Source organism: Chroicocephalus ridibundus, chromosome 4, assembly GCF_963924245.1.
Source record: "Chroicocephalus ridibundus chromosome 4, bChrRid1.1, whole genome shotgun sequence".
Lineage (NCBI taxonomy): Eukaryota > Metazoa > Chordata > Aves > Charadriiformes > Laridae > Chroicocephalus > Chroicocephalus ridibundus.
Genome location: NC_086287.1, coordinates 3,306,662 through 3,321,183, shown reverse-complemented (window position 1 = coordinate 3,321,183; position 14,522 = coordinate 3,306,662). Strand labels below are relative to the sequence as shown.

The window sequence follows — 14,522 nt, the reverse complement described above, 5'->3', positions numbered from 1 at the left end:
AGAACTGATAAACCTAACGCTTCTGGCGCCTGAAAGTGTGGGACAACTGTCTTGTGAAGACAGGATAGTTCTGCCACTCGTGTGGTGAGCTCGCTAGTTCTCAGGTCTCGAGGCCATTGTGTCCAATAAGTGACCTTTGCTTCATTATCCGCGAAATGCATATGCAAGCGCACACCCCTGCGTATGCTAACGAGGATTATAGAGATCATGCTAAATACGTATGACTATGGCACTTGTCTCTCCACCCAAATCATGCTACACGTCACCTGGGAGAAGGCAGAAACCTGAGATGAGGCTGTCCTCGACAAGAGGGGTGGACCGTGCTAATTCAGCAAACATAAAAGGGGAAAGTAAGTGCTCCCAGGCAGGGGAACAAAGAAGAAACAGAAGAAGATGACCCTGCCTGGGAAGATTCTTCCCAAGAAAGAAGATTATGCCTGGGAATATTCCCTGAAAAAGACGCTGGAATCAGGACCGGTGATCTCTTTCTTTATCTCTGTCTTTTTCTCTGTCTTTTCCTTTCTCTATCCCTCAGTTTCTCTTTTCTCTTAGAATTGTTAAATAACAGTTAGAGTTGTTAAGAAATGACCTTAAGTACAACCTTAAGTACCACTTGCCATAAGTTGTCCTACGCATGCCTCACCATTTGCCATAATTATTTATATACCTAACCAATTATTGTGGACTTGTTAAGACCTATACTAACCATTTTGGGAAGCTAATAAATGTTTCTCTATGGACCTCGAGATTTATCTCACCTTAGTCCGCGCCGTTGGTAATTTACAAATCTGAAGTCACTTACCCTGGCTCTTTCCTGGGAGTGGGACGTGACAAGACTCCCCCACCTCTCTGGGCAGCCTGTGCCAGGGCTCTGCCACCCTCACAGCAAAGAAGTTCCTCCTCATGTTGAGATGGAACTTCCTATGCTCAAGTTTGTGCCCGTTACCTCTTGTCCTGTCCCTCAGCACCACCGAAAACAGCCTGGCCCCATCCTCCTGACACCCCCCCTTTCAGCATTTATAAGCATTGATAAGGTCCCCCCTCAGCCGCCTTTTTTCCAGACTGAAGTGACCCAAATCTCTCAGCCTTTCTCTTCATCAGAGAGGTGTTCCAGTCCCCTCAGCATCTTGGTAGCCCTTTGCTGTCCCCTCTCCAGCAGTTCCCTGTCCCTCTTGACCCGGGGAGCCCAGAACTGGACACAGCGCTCCAGATGTGCCCTCCCCAGGGCAGAGCAGAGGGGGAGGATGACCTCCCTCCACCTGCTGGCCACACTCTTCTTGATGCCCCCCAGGATGCCATTGGCCTTCTTGGCCACAAGGGCACACTGCTGGCTCATGGGCATCCTGTTGTCCACCAGGTCTCTTTCTATAACCCAGGATGTTTTAACAATCTTGCTGATGGCCACAAAGCTTATAAAACAATAAATAACAAAGAAATGCAAAAAACTTCAAAATTATGGCTCACAACCCATTTTAATAGATGATGTGCCTCAAGGTCTGTTCCTTGGATCTTGTCTGAAAGAAGATAACAAGGCCAGCTGTCTGTGACCACATTTTCTGTACCCACTTTGTTATTGCTTGATAAGAATGCAGTAATGGGCAGTTCCCAGAGTCCTGGACTCCATTAGAGCTACCAGAAAGTGCCCATAAAAGGAGAGAACGTTTTGGAGAGTGAGAAGTTATTGAGCAAAAAAAGAAAAAAAAACCCACAGTATTTTCCACGTATGAAGTGGCCAAGGTAAGATGAACATGAAATTACCAAGACATCAAGAGCAGAAATTCAGTACCACACATGTTCAAAGTATCATCCAACTCCTTGAACTAGTCTAAGAAAAATGGGCATGCCGTTATTTTATGGACTTTTTTTCCTCGGTTTTGTCACAGAAGATGATGATCACGATCAACCGCTGCAAACTGCAAAGGCTGAGTTTTTCAGAGAATTTGGCACTGACTTGCAGAAAAACATTATGTTGTAGCGGTTTCCCTTTGCAACTCTTCAGTTTAATATTATGGAAATGGGAAAGCTAGAAATGTTTTTGAAATACGTTCGTAGAGTATTTCCCCGCCTTTTCAGGATTACTCATTGATTAGGGAAAATGATTCATTCTACATCTCAGCTGAAGTTAAATAAAGAAACAAAATCTAAACAAAACATGACTTTGGAAAGCTAATTTAAAGAATTTGTCCTTTTTTACATGTATTTTGGACAAGACCTCAATTAGAACAGCCCATTACACAGCAAGACGTTTTCATTTTCACCCTCAGTCGGTCATAATGAGCCACGCTGGTCTCTGTCGTGGGCCTCTGTGCACGCACTCCATCTAATCGTGCTCGCCAGCCCATTTCAGCCATGTAACAGTCAAGCAGGAGCATGTCCAGCCAGTAAGACGTTGGATAACGGGCCGGGTTCACCACTGAAGTCAGCGGGAGGGCCGACTAATGGTTTGGCCCATTAACTCACAAACATAGGAAGTTTCGTTATGGAGTAGCCACTTCGCAGAACCAGACTGTCTTGGCTCCTGCTCTTTCCTCGAGACCCAGACATAGCGCTCATTAATATCAGATGGAAATTTAAAATCAAAAAGGAAATATTCCCCTTGTGAGAATGGGATTGACGTTGTTACTGAAAAGCCCCGCTTACCCGCCTTCGGCTGTGGTCTGACAAACAATCACATCCCACTCACCAGATAAGCCACGAGCAAATCGCTGCCTCCCCCTGCGCTATAATTTCCAGATAAGAAAAACGGAGATTATCATTTTAGCTGCCATGATTAAGACGCATGCATGGTGCTCAGTGTAGTGGGGATCTCAACTGCTCTAAAATTTAGCACAGCGTACCCAAAAGCATCCCTTTATCCACTGGATTCTTAGTTCACGCAGAGCCTGCTGCAGCGATCTATCCCTATTCAGCAAAGCGTTTATGCGTGTACCGAGTAACAACTGCATTTAAGCAAATTCTTAAAGATAAACATGTCTTCAAATGCTTCACTCAACAGGGAAGAAAGCTAAGCCGCGCCTAAAATAGCCAACCAGACTGCGATCTTGCCTTTAAAGTATTTTCAGATGCTGAAAGCAAAATTATAATAAGCACAACAAGACTTTCTTTCAGTGTGTATTTTTCTATCTAGACTCCGGTGAAAACAGTATTTCTGAGTGGAAAAAGATGCCTTTTCCTTAGTTAAAAGTGGTGGAAGTTGTATTCTTCATTAGACGCAAAATACCCTTCCTTCATAAAAACATCTTTCCATTATGATATTTTTAGATTTTTCATTTTAAATCTTCGATGGAAAATGCTAATCTTAATTAGTACTTAAGTGCTAATTAGTATTTAAACTGAATTTAACTACCAGAATATTAAAGACAAGGTAAATGATTACAGTGTTTGTTTCAGGGATAGGGAAGTTTAGTTTAGTTTTTAATTTTCCGGAGCAGATTACTGTAACGATAGGAAATACATTCCTTCACAGTCAGAAGGCTGTCTGAGGACAAACCGATCCTCACCTAATTTAGAGGACGTCATCATCCTCAGCTAATTTAGAGCACCGCAACATTTATAGCCTCCCACGGGAATCGATTTACATAACGTAAATCCTTTGAGTCAACGGTGCCGCCAATTCTTTGTGGGATTTCTGTTTGTCTGTTTTACCAAAAATCCCATCTTTTTTCTTTTCTTTCCCCAGAGTCAGAAGGCAGCTTGTTCTTAACGAGTACCCCTTTTACACCATCGCACGTTCTTCCACTTCTGACTCTTGGTTATCTTTTCCTATGACTTTCAAAGGCAATAAATTGACTCTAACTTCAGGGAGGACAGGAGTCAACCTGTGCTTCAGACAACACCACAATGTCCGTTGGCAGAAGATTTCCAGGCACCAGAAGCCTACCAGCCTTCCACAATTACTGGGAACCGGAAAATTACCTGCCCTCAAAATGTGGCTACACTTAATAGCAACATCCTCCATTTTCTGATCCGAGAGATCTGTTTCAGTCCAACATCTACCTACAGACAACACACGCACGAAGGGCAGGCAGGCCCCAACATTTGGCAAATTTTATTATTGCTTTAAAAAAAAAACAAAAACAAACCTGTTGGTCCTCCCTAGCAATGTTTCTAATAAAGACCAGAACCAACCACACACACACAACCAACATGTTCACAGGGATCCAGCTTTTTGCTTTTCTACCACTCGTACACAATGGCAATGACATGTAACAAGCACAGCTTCATTTAAAGCATTTTATACCATCTATGTGCTTGTCCCTGAGCATTTTCAGAACACAGCTGTACATTGCTGAGAATCCCATCGTCCTGGAAACAAGATGGCATGAATCAGTGGTGGAACGCACCAGTGGAGTTAGACCTGGGAAACCCCAGCCTTCGACTTCAGTGAATTACATCAAAAACATCGTACCCTGACTTTCCCGCTTCATTAGGGGCTATGAATGGGAAACGTGCTGCATTAACATACATAACCTCCTGCTTGGCAACACTGTTTGATTTATATCGTTTACGTTCTGCTTAATGCCCCTGCATAAATACATCATTGTACTGCTGATTTTTTTTTACTGCTACTTTTTTTCAGAGACATTTGCCGAAACTAAAGAACCTTTTGCTTCACTTCACAGGGAATGTGGTCTCAAAGCAGAAGGGAAGCGCAAAAGAGGAAAACAATGTAGTTTTACTCTCATGGTTGCTCCTGCCATAAAACATACATAAACTCCTTGCACTCTCATACAGTTTTTATCGCTCTCTGAAAAAAAAAAATATCATCATTCCCTTATACATATTTGCTATACTAGAACTGACAACGGATCAGCAGACTGCTTTCTTTCCCTTTAGGAATGCACTCGGTCACCTAAGGAAGAAAATGGTCCCAACTTGGGCATGGGATCATTTTACATTGAGCTGCTTGAGATCAACGTCTTTACTTGGCTTCTAACAAACCGCACAAGCCGTGTCAGTGCGCTTGGTCTTATTCAGCTTCTAACAACTTTGCTGTCCTCTCCACCTTTTGAATCACACCGATGACCGTGTGCTACTTATAGTAATATTCTGTATTTTTTCCTCTGCAACTCCAAAAGCTCAATTACATTTTGGGGTGCCTCAGCCCCCCGCTAGACCTGTTGTAGCAAGGGAACCGTGGGGAGAGCTGCAGAGACAGCTTCTCTTGAGTGCAGAGAAGACCACGAGCCCCATATCTGCATCTCCCTGGTGCGTGGTGAGCACAGGACTGGACGAAGCCCAGCCAGCGTGGCTGTACACCACCCCGACTCTGCTCTCCAGGGATCAAGGAGACACTGGTGGATCGCTACAATGCAGAGCAACCTGCAGTACCAAAAAATGTATGCATTTTATAAACTGCCTTCTGCTGTAGACTCTTCATCTAAATTCCTGGTGCTCTGAGGTCGTTCTGTCTGCATAATATTGGGGTGCCTTATTATTTGCTGATGGGATACGGAAAATGAGACTTGATTTTCCCAGCGCTCGTTGGTACGAATACAGGAGGCAGACAGATGTGCCATCACCAGCAAATTGTGCTGATCTACAAGATCCTCAGCACAGGAAGGACACAGACCTGTTGGAACATGTCCAGAGGAGGCCATGGAGATGCTGGGAGGGCTGGAGCCCCTCTGCTATGAGGACAGGCTGAGAGAGCTGGGGGGGGTTCAGCCTGGAGAAGAGAAGGCTCCGGGGAGACCTTATAGCAGCCTTCCAGTACCTAAAGGAGGCCTACAGAAAAGCTGAGGAGGGACTCTGGATCAGGGAGTGTTGCGATAGGATGAGGGGTAATGGTTTTAAACTGAAAGAGGAGAGATTTATGTTAGATATTAGGAAGAAATTCTTGGCTGTGAGGGTGGTGAGCCCCTGGCCCAGGTTGCCCAGAGAAGCTGTGGCTGCCCCATCCCTGGAGGGGTTCAAGGCCAGGTTGGACGGGGCTTGGAACAACCTGGGCTGGTGGGAAGTGTCCCTGCCCAGGGCAGGGGGTGGCACTGGGTGATCTTTAAGGTCCCTTCCAACCTAAACCATTCTCTGATTCTATGATTCTTCCCTGCCAATGTCAGGAGACACAGAGGGAAGTCAACTTATCAAAATCAAAGAGGTTTTAGGGGATAGCAGAAAGGCGTCCCCTCCTGCTGAAGGCAATGGCCGTTAAGGGAGGAAAAACAAGCACCTGCCTGAAGAGAGGGTGGGAAATTCAGATGGCACGGTATGAATTAATCCAAGTGTGACTAATGAAGTGCCAGGTGATTTCCAGTGCCATTTCACCTTCTGAGTCCACACATTGCTCTTTATCAGCTCACCCAAGCTGAAACTGCAGCCTTGTCCCTAACTGGGGAAGAGCAAACAGGCTGTCACCCTCATCAGGTTTTTCCCTCCCTCGACATGAAATCTGACATTGTGACATTGTGGTAGTGAGACATGCATTACAAGGAACAGCTCGACAGCTGGGAAAAACAAAATAGCCCCAAAACAGCTACTGAAATAAAAAGTAGTGTGAATCCTCAATATTTAAGAAGAAAATCAATATTAAAAAAATACCAAACACGAGCAACCAACACAATCATGAGCTCTGATTATGAATTTCAACTACTCAGAGCAAACGTGCAAATGCAGAGCGAGAAACTCCCGACAGTCCCTCTGAGCACCCGTACTGAGAGCACCACTGAGATGCTCCACACAGGTCTCGCCCGGTAGCTTTCTCCACACATCCTTTGGAGAAGGTGAGGTAGCCTAATATTAAACTTAATCAGAGCAGATGAATGACTTACAGCTGCTTCTTCTCACCACATGTCCATAATATCTGACTGAAGAGTAGCCTCCACCTCTGTAAAGCCACCACTAGACACACATACATGGACGCATGGAGCCCAAGCTTCATTTTTTAGGGTTTTCCTTATCTTGAAAGGCCTAAAGTGGGCAGAAAGTCTCTGCCAGATTGTCATGGGGCACTGAACTTCTTACTTCTGTTTTTCTCTTTCACCTAGGCATGCATCAGCTACCGTCTTGCATGGTGTTACGAGTTTCTTCACCAAAAGGGTTGTCAGGTACTGGAAGAGGTTGCCCAGAGAAGGGGTTGAGTCACCATCCCCGGAGGTATTTAAAAGACGTGTAGTCGTGATTCTTAGGGACATGGTTTAGTGGTGCACTTGGCAGTGTTAGGTTAATGGTTGGACTCGATGATCTTGAAGGTCTTTTCCAACATAAATGATTCTATGAATTAGTTTACAAGGGAAACGAGATACTATAAAGTTATCAACCATATTTGTGTGATTTACAAACCTGCTCTCTAAGTTCAACACGCAATAATCCTTCAGGGGAATATTATTTCCAACTCGGGGTCAACCTAGGTCATGATCACAGCTGAAAAACAGTGATTCGGTAAAAATTTCCTGAATATTTAATAATAAGAGTCACGCTGTTACCAGTAAGCACTGTAACGAGCTGCCTCGAGAAGCAATGGGACCGAGACACCAGCACAAGTGGTTTTGCTGAGCAGCTTTTACAGTCGAATGGTTCACAGCCACATGTGCATAAAACAATACATTTCATAAAAGTTAGGCATAAAGTATAGAAAAAATCTATCAGGAATATTCTTGTTTTCAAATTAAGACAGGCTGGCCTCAGTCACGTCACGGAGTGTCTTTTGTGGAAAGATCTGAGCAATCAACTTCTCATAAACCAATGCTCTGAAAAAAAAAAAATCATTTAAAAGTCAAAGGTATGAATATTGCTTAAAAACAAATGGGAAAATGTGTCGATGCAAATACCTGAACAAAGAATTCCTCTGTTTTTCTCCAATAAAGAAGCAGGGATTACATACAATGTATCTGGCCAGATACGTTCAAATAATAGCTCAAATTTTGAATATTCATGGCCAGTCATAACATGAATAGTCCTCATCTTGAAAAAATAATCTACTTCAGAGCTATTCTGTGAATTAAAGGAGCAAGAAAATTCACCAGGGAGAAATTATGTTCTTTGAAAGTACGTGATTTTGCTCCATCACTTAACTAACCTAAAAAAATAGGTATCTACTTAAATTTTCTGAGTTTCAGACTAGAAACATTCTTTTTTTTGGTTTGATTGTGTTTTTTCACTCTTTTCTTAATCTTTTTTTTTTTTTTTGTTACCCATTGCAGATAGTTGTGAACAGCTTGAAAGTGTGCTTTAACTTATTCCAGGGATATAGAAGATAAAACTAATTTAGCCATTAGAAAAAAAAAAAAAATAAATACTCATCATTGCTTTTGAGATTGAGCCTAAGGATTTTAAGTGATTGACTTACCCTTGAAATCTCCAGCTGGAATCTGCAAGGGAGGTAGTGAAGAAAGGAAACCTGGAACCAACTTTACTCACGACTCTTAGCAAGAAGAGCCCATTCCTCCGGATGGCGCGCGGCATTCGCCCCTGCGGGCCCATGCATTTCCAGGGAGCACGAGAACAAAGAAGAGTTCCTTCTCACCTTTCCTTTTTGTTTTCCTGTGCTATTTTAAGATTGTTGTCTTCTTGAATTTCCTGCAAAGCGTGATGTACACCTGCGGAGCAGAGAACAAGGTAACGCTAAGCACGCACACACCGGCAGTCTGTCTCCATTTGCAAAATCCAAGACTTGCCATACGCAACGAAGAAACTCTGCGGAGCCCACTGCGACACACTCAGGGTATTTAATGCCCTCGTTAGCTTCTCGCTATTCAACTTTCCTACCAATTCCCTGCTTGAATCTGCGTCCAAGCAAATATCTCTGCATCAGCAGGGAGCCAAATCAACCATATATTGCTCCATTAAAGCCGGGGAAGTTTCTTGCTTGTGCTCTTTTACGGGTCTGTCTAAAATCACATTTTAAAGACAACTTGCAGTTCACATTAAAACTCATGTTATAGATAAACATCTGACAAGATACCGAAATACTCACTGTTAGATTTTCAGAATAATTTTCAGATTATTATCTGCTGCACAAGTGAAATATGACAATGTTCAGACAATTAAAAATACTCCCTGGCTCATTTTAGCCAATTTAATCTTGCTTTCTGGAAAATTTTCCGTAGTTATACATATTCCTTTATAAATTATGTTGGTAACATCTTGAAAACCTATTTTATCCCAAGTGGAAGATACAGCTTTTAATTGAGAGAATTTATGGGGATGGTCAACGCTGGGTCTCAAATAATACGGCAGCAGTGAAGTAGCTCATTGGTACCTTGATCCCACAGTGGAAGGCAGATGAGCTGAGCTTTTCTGTGGAGGTCTTCACTCAAAATCCCAGGGAAAAAAGGGTGCTATGGTTCACGGTTAAGAAAGGTAAATGCAGTATAATTGAATTTTTACTTCCTATGGCGTGCATTTTGTGCAGGTGACAGGTCCTTTAAGGGTCTGGAAGAGTCTGGTTCACACCAGCTGTGGTTTTTAGAGTCAGTGTTAATCACCTGATAAGAACGGGACACACATCTATTCTCCTTCACCACCGAGGTCACTTAACTTGCAGTTATAATAAAGCCTCATCCTAGTTATAATCTCTGTCTCGGTGTTTTCCTTCGTCATCAACACAGGATACTCCGTGTTTCACAGCAGGCAGTGTCCATTTACTGAGGGTTTATATAATAAATTGACCACCAAACTCATACTACAGTCTGGGAACAGACAAAGGAGGTTTGGGGTTTCCATGTGGGACTTGTCTTCACCATAGAATCATTTAGGTTGGAAAAGACCCTTGGGATCATCAAGTCCAACCATCAACTCCACTCTACAAAGTTCTCCCCTACACCTTATCCCCCAACACCACATCTAAACGAGTCTTAAACACCTCCAGGGATGGTGACTCCACCACCTCCCTGGGCAGCCTATTCCAGTGTCTGACCGCTCTTTCTGGGAAGAATTTTTTCCTCATGTCCAGCCTAAACCTCCCCTGCTGCAGCTTGAGCCCATTCCCTCTTGTTCTATCACTAATTACCTGTGAGAAGAGACCAGCACCAACCTCTCTACAATGGCCTTTCAAGTAGTTGTAGAGAGCGATGAGGTCTCCCCTCAGCCTCCTCTTCCTCAAACTAAACAGTCCCAGCTCCTTCAATCGCTCCTCATAAGATTTATTCTCCGGGCCCTTCACCAGCTTTGTTGCCCTCCTCTGTGCTCGCTCCAGCACCTCGAGATCTCGCTCGTATTGAGGTGCCCAGAACTGGACACAATCCTCAAGGTGTGGCCTCCCCAGTGCTGAGTACAGGGGGACAGTCACCTCCCTCCTTCTGCTGGTGACAGCTCGGCAGCCCCAAGCAATCCTTTACAATCAGATGTCAACAAGGTAAACACCAGCTGAACTTGCTCCCCAGTGTAAGCCTGAATTTTGGGACACCGTTTCATGAACTTTCCCAGGTCGGGGATGCTCGATCCACTCCTCTGAAGCAATTACAGTACAATTGTTGTCCTCACATGTTTTCACTTCTCGGAATCAGTTTTCTGGCTATTTTTAAGCAACGGTTTCTTTTTAAATCGTACTTCGAAGACAACTTAGGTCTGCATTGAATATTTTGTTTGCATGCAGCTTATAAAGTTTTACATTTGGTAAAAGTTAATAACAAAAAAGTGGATTAAATCCAAAAGCAGCAGAATAAAAATAATTCCCAAGAAGTATTATTTCTATAATTCAAAGTTTGATGCAAAGGACATCAAGTCATTTATCAAATCAAGCTGAATTGTACTTGTTCATAAAGTTTTACAAATGTGTGAGATCCAGCAACAGTGATTTCAGGTTCTATAATTAAATTTGCGTTAGAAAGCTGGGATATGCATCACCACTAAAACAGACACTAAATTCCTGTTATCGCTATATACAATTTAAAATCTTATTTAAATTTCATCGACATCGTCTTGGCAGTAAATTATACCAGTGAGGGAAATGCAATCATAAGGCTTTATTGCTAGAAGGCTCAGAATACCTTTTTTCAATTTATTTCTTAAACAGCTGCATTTGCTGCTAAAGATTTCAACAAAGTGCCTTTTTTTCTTTAAAAAAAAGTTGCAGTTGAAAAGGTTAGGGATTTTTCCCTACTGTAAAATTTTTACTCGCTGGCATGAAGAAATTTTTAAGGCAGCCAACAAGAATGTTCTAATTCTTTTGTCCCCGTTTCTCAAAATATCAAAATGATGTTATGTGCCTCGTTGTCCCAGATCATCTGGCGGTAGATTGCAGGGCGTAATAGATCATTTTATGGTAACCCAGAAATACGGAGCTACGCGCTATCCTTGGTTGTAATACCCACCCTGCTGGGTCGTAGTACTGTGCCAGAAGACAGGGCTTGGGTTGGCTTAGCTCTGTAAGAGAACGTGTCAAACATTGGCTGCACCTTTGATATTCGTGGTGCCCCAAGAGTGCTAAATGTCAGCCATCAGCACGAGATAAAGTGAATTTATGCGCACTGGCACAGAAGTCTCTAGAACGGCTGTAACAGATTGGATTTCCTCAGGGTCTGACAAGAGCCGAAGCCCGCGTACAAGTACATCGTTGTGTATGATCTGTGCTCATGACTGTGTTCACTGGAGTCACCACTTCTGTCTTAATGGTATGACTTTAAATTAGGCTATAGCCTTTTCACTATTTCAAGTGTCTATTTTCTGTACACAACAACACAGCTTTCAACAGCCTGCAGTTACTTAAATGCCATATATATTACATATTTATCTTTTCTTATATATATATATATATATATATATTTATATATATATATATATATATATATAACGTCATATACATACAACCTTTATAAAGTCCATCCTCCCCAATGCCTAAAACACCTTCCTTCCCAGGCTGCCACGAGCCAAGCAGGCAGCGGTGGGGAGGGAGCCTTCAGGAAGCTGCTGGGGCATTAATACGAAATGTAAGATGCCACGTTTCCCGTTCGGAACGATTACCAGACAGAGAATAACGAAACCTCCCTGCTTCTTAGAAACCAAATTTGCTGCCCGTCCAACGGGTGACAGCTAATACAGCTACTCGCGTCTACCTGTGACAGCTGCTAAATAGAAACAAGCCACTCTTGAAGCGGACATCCTATTCGTAACGATATTGCCGTTGATACCGGGTGCCTGGGCAGCGTATGGAAGTGGTATATTTGCCCATCAATAGAATTAGCCGGAGGTGTCAATAATTAGGAGAGCCCTTATGCTCTCCTGGATATTCCATCCATTTAAACACAAGAAACATCCGAAGTAAGAAAAGGCTTTGTACCACCAGGTTAGATCCCTGGAACGCTCTACAACATTAAATAATTAAGGTTCTCCACTTTCACATCCTCAGCGAGAGCAGTTGTATATGGATATCGATTGCTTCATCGCACCGTGAAACCTGAACAGCGTAAACGGCGTCGCTCCGAGGCAGGGTTGAGACAGCCACCCATCGCCAGGCAAGAACTGAGCAAAATCAGGCAATCTGACCCAAAGTGAAAGCCTGCTCAGCTACTGCAGCTCCCTCATACAGATCACGACTTTGGAAGAAGGTGAAGCCGGTGACCCAGCACGTTGGAAAGCCAAAGGCGGCTGAGACTCGAGGTGGAGTTTTCCCCAGGCAGAAGAGCAACAACAGCAGGACAAAGCCAGGGGCTTTCCGCAGTTGTTCCCTACAGCGCCTTGAATCAACCCAATACAAGCCCCTACCTTGTGACACCAGCAGAGCACAACCACAAGTTACGTGCTGTAAGGCTTCTATAGGGAACAAAAACTGAAATTAAAAAAAGTCTCTTATACATCTTAAAAGCGCCAACAAGATCCCTACTTTACCCACCCTTCCCAAAAACAAACACGTAAACAAGGATCAATAAACAGTCTCCTTTTGAGGGCAGATTAAGTCATTCCAAAGTCTCTTCCAACCAAATTACTAACTGTGTTTTTAGAGATTTCAAAGGGCCCAGTTAATTATTCCCTGGCTGTGGCTGTGTCTCCTCTTGTCCCATCTCCCTTTAAGCATTATTCTGAGTGAGATATTCTTCCATTCGGCTGCGGAGCTTTATAAGCACTGGCATGCGGCTCGGGAGATCCCCTCCCCATCTGTTCAAAGCATTTTCATGCGCCTGGGCTGAAAGTGTAGTTGTTCTACTCTGATTTTTTTCAAATAACTACTCGTCTGAATGCTTAGCGTGACTCCTGCGAGGGGGCCTGCTGCTTTCAATGTTACTTGTCACGCGCGCATCGAAGCGTTTGCGTATCCGTCCGCTTCTGTTCCCTATTTCCGTACAGGCGATGTGACTTCTCTCCCTGCGTAAACATTGGAAAACAGACTCACACCTGACGGCGAGTTGCTCAAGTACCACAGTGACGGCACAAGCGCTGTAGCACGTTTGATTCTCCGTTATTATTAACGTGCCAAGTGAACAGTGCATCAGAGCTGATCTGATACAGGCAAAAGAATGGAAAATTAGCTACCGCCAGTGGCTTTAAGCTGAAACACGGACATAATGCAGGGAATGCATCATTCCTAAGAGTGCCTCTCTACGGCTGTGATAGACAACAGGGAAGAGGATGCAAATGGGTTTAAACGACTGTATCTAAAGCCATTGTTGCTTTGATCTGGTGGAAACAACCCGGTATTTTAAAGATCATTCACATATTAAGTGGCAGGTGCGCGTTTCTGCCGCTTATTAGAAAAACCCCCAGCTGCTTTCTGTGAATTTAGCTTTGGGAGCCGGAGCGTTCCAGTTTCAGCCTGCATTCTGGGACAGGTAGCACAGACCAATTAATCACGAAAGCTCCCTCAGATGGTCTCACCTTCCTTTGTCTTTGAATAGCACGATACAAAATAAAAATGGGTCATCAACGCATTAGCAAGAGGCTATGATATCCTACCCTTGAAGAGGCGTTGCACTTGCAGCGTAGACATGAGATACAGAGAAAAGCCATCGTGTGCTCGTTCCAAAAGCCCATCACCTGTGCGGGGCCGGGGGGATTGTTTGCTTGTTTGTTTTTACAGGCAGCGCTAAAATACTTTCTTATTTTATTGATAGTTTTCAACTCTGTAAATCCTGGGTGAAATGACAGAGCTGGAAGACAGAACGCTGAGGAATAGATTAACTCGCCAGAGATGCTCACTGTCAGTAAGAGAAATAAGGGGATTTTGGCAAAAAAGCGTGGAGGCCAAATGCCTGTGACACGGGCTGTGCTTACAGGCTAGGAGCAACAGGTAGATGAGAGAAGCATGTTTAGGGAGAAAAATAAATTAGCTGGAAAAATGGGTGATAAAAAAAAAAAAGAGAGGTAGAAATGGAAGAAAGTTGTCATAAGAGGTATAAAGCCTCATTATCAAAGAATCGCCCAGGTTGGAAGGGACCTTTCAGATCATCGAGTCCAACCATCAGCCTAACTCTGACAAAAACCATCCCTAAACCATATCTCTAAGCAACCATCCCTAAACCATATCTCTAAGCACTGTGTCTACCCGTCTTTTAAATATCCCAGGGATGGTGCCTCAATCACTTCCCCGGGCAGCCTGTTCCAATGCTTGACAACCCTTTCAGTGTAAAAATTTTTCCTAATATCCATCCTAA

General features: G+C 43.5%; 1 protein-coding gene across 1 annotated transcript in view; it reads right to left on the bottom strand.

The window, feature by feature from the left end:
• The window catches only part of SHANK2 (SH3 and multiple ankyrin repeat domains 2), a 412,637-nt gene that overhangs the window by 384,186 nt on the left and 13,929 nt on the right, over positions 1-14,522 (bottom strand). The window contains exon 4 of the mRNA XM_063333193.1: positions 8,285-8,534. The gene's annotated coding sequence lies outside the window, so the exon portion shown is untranslated. The remainder of the gene's footprint in view (positions 1-8,284; positions 8,535-14,522) is intronic.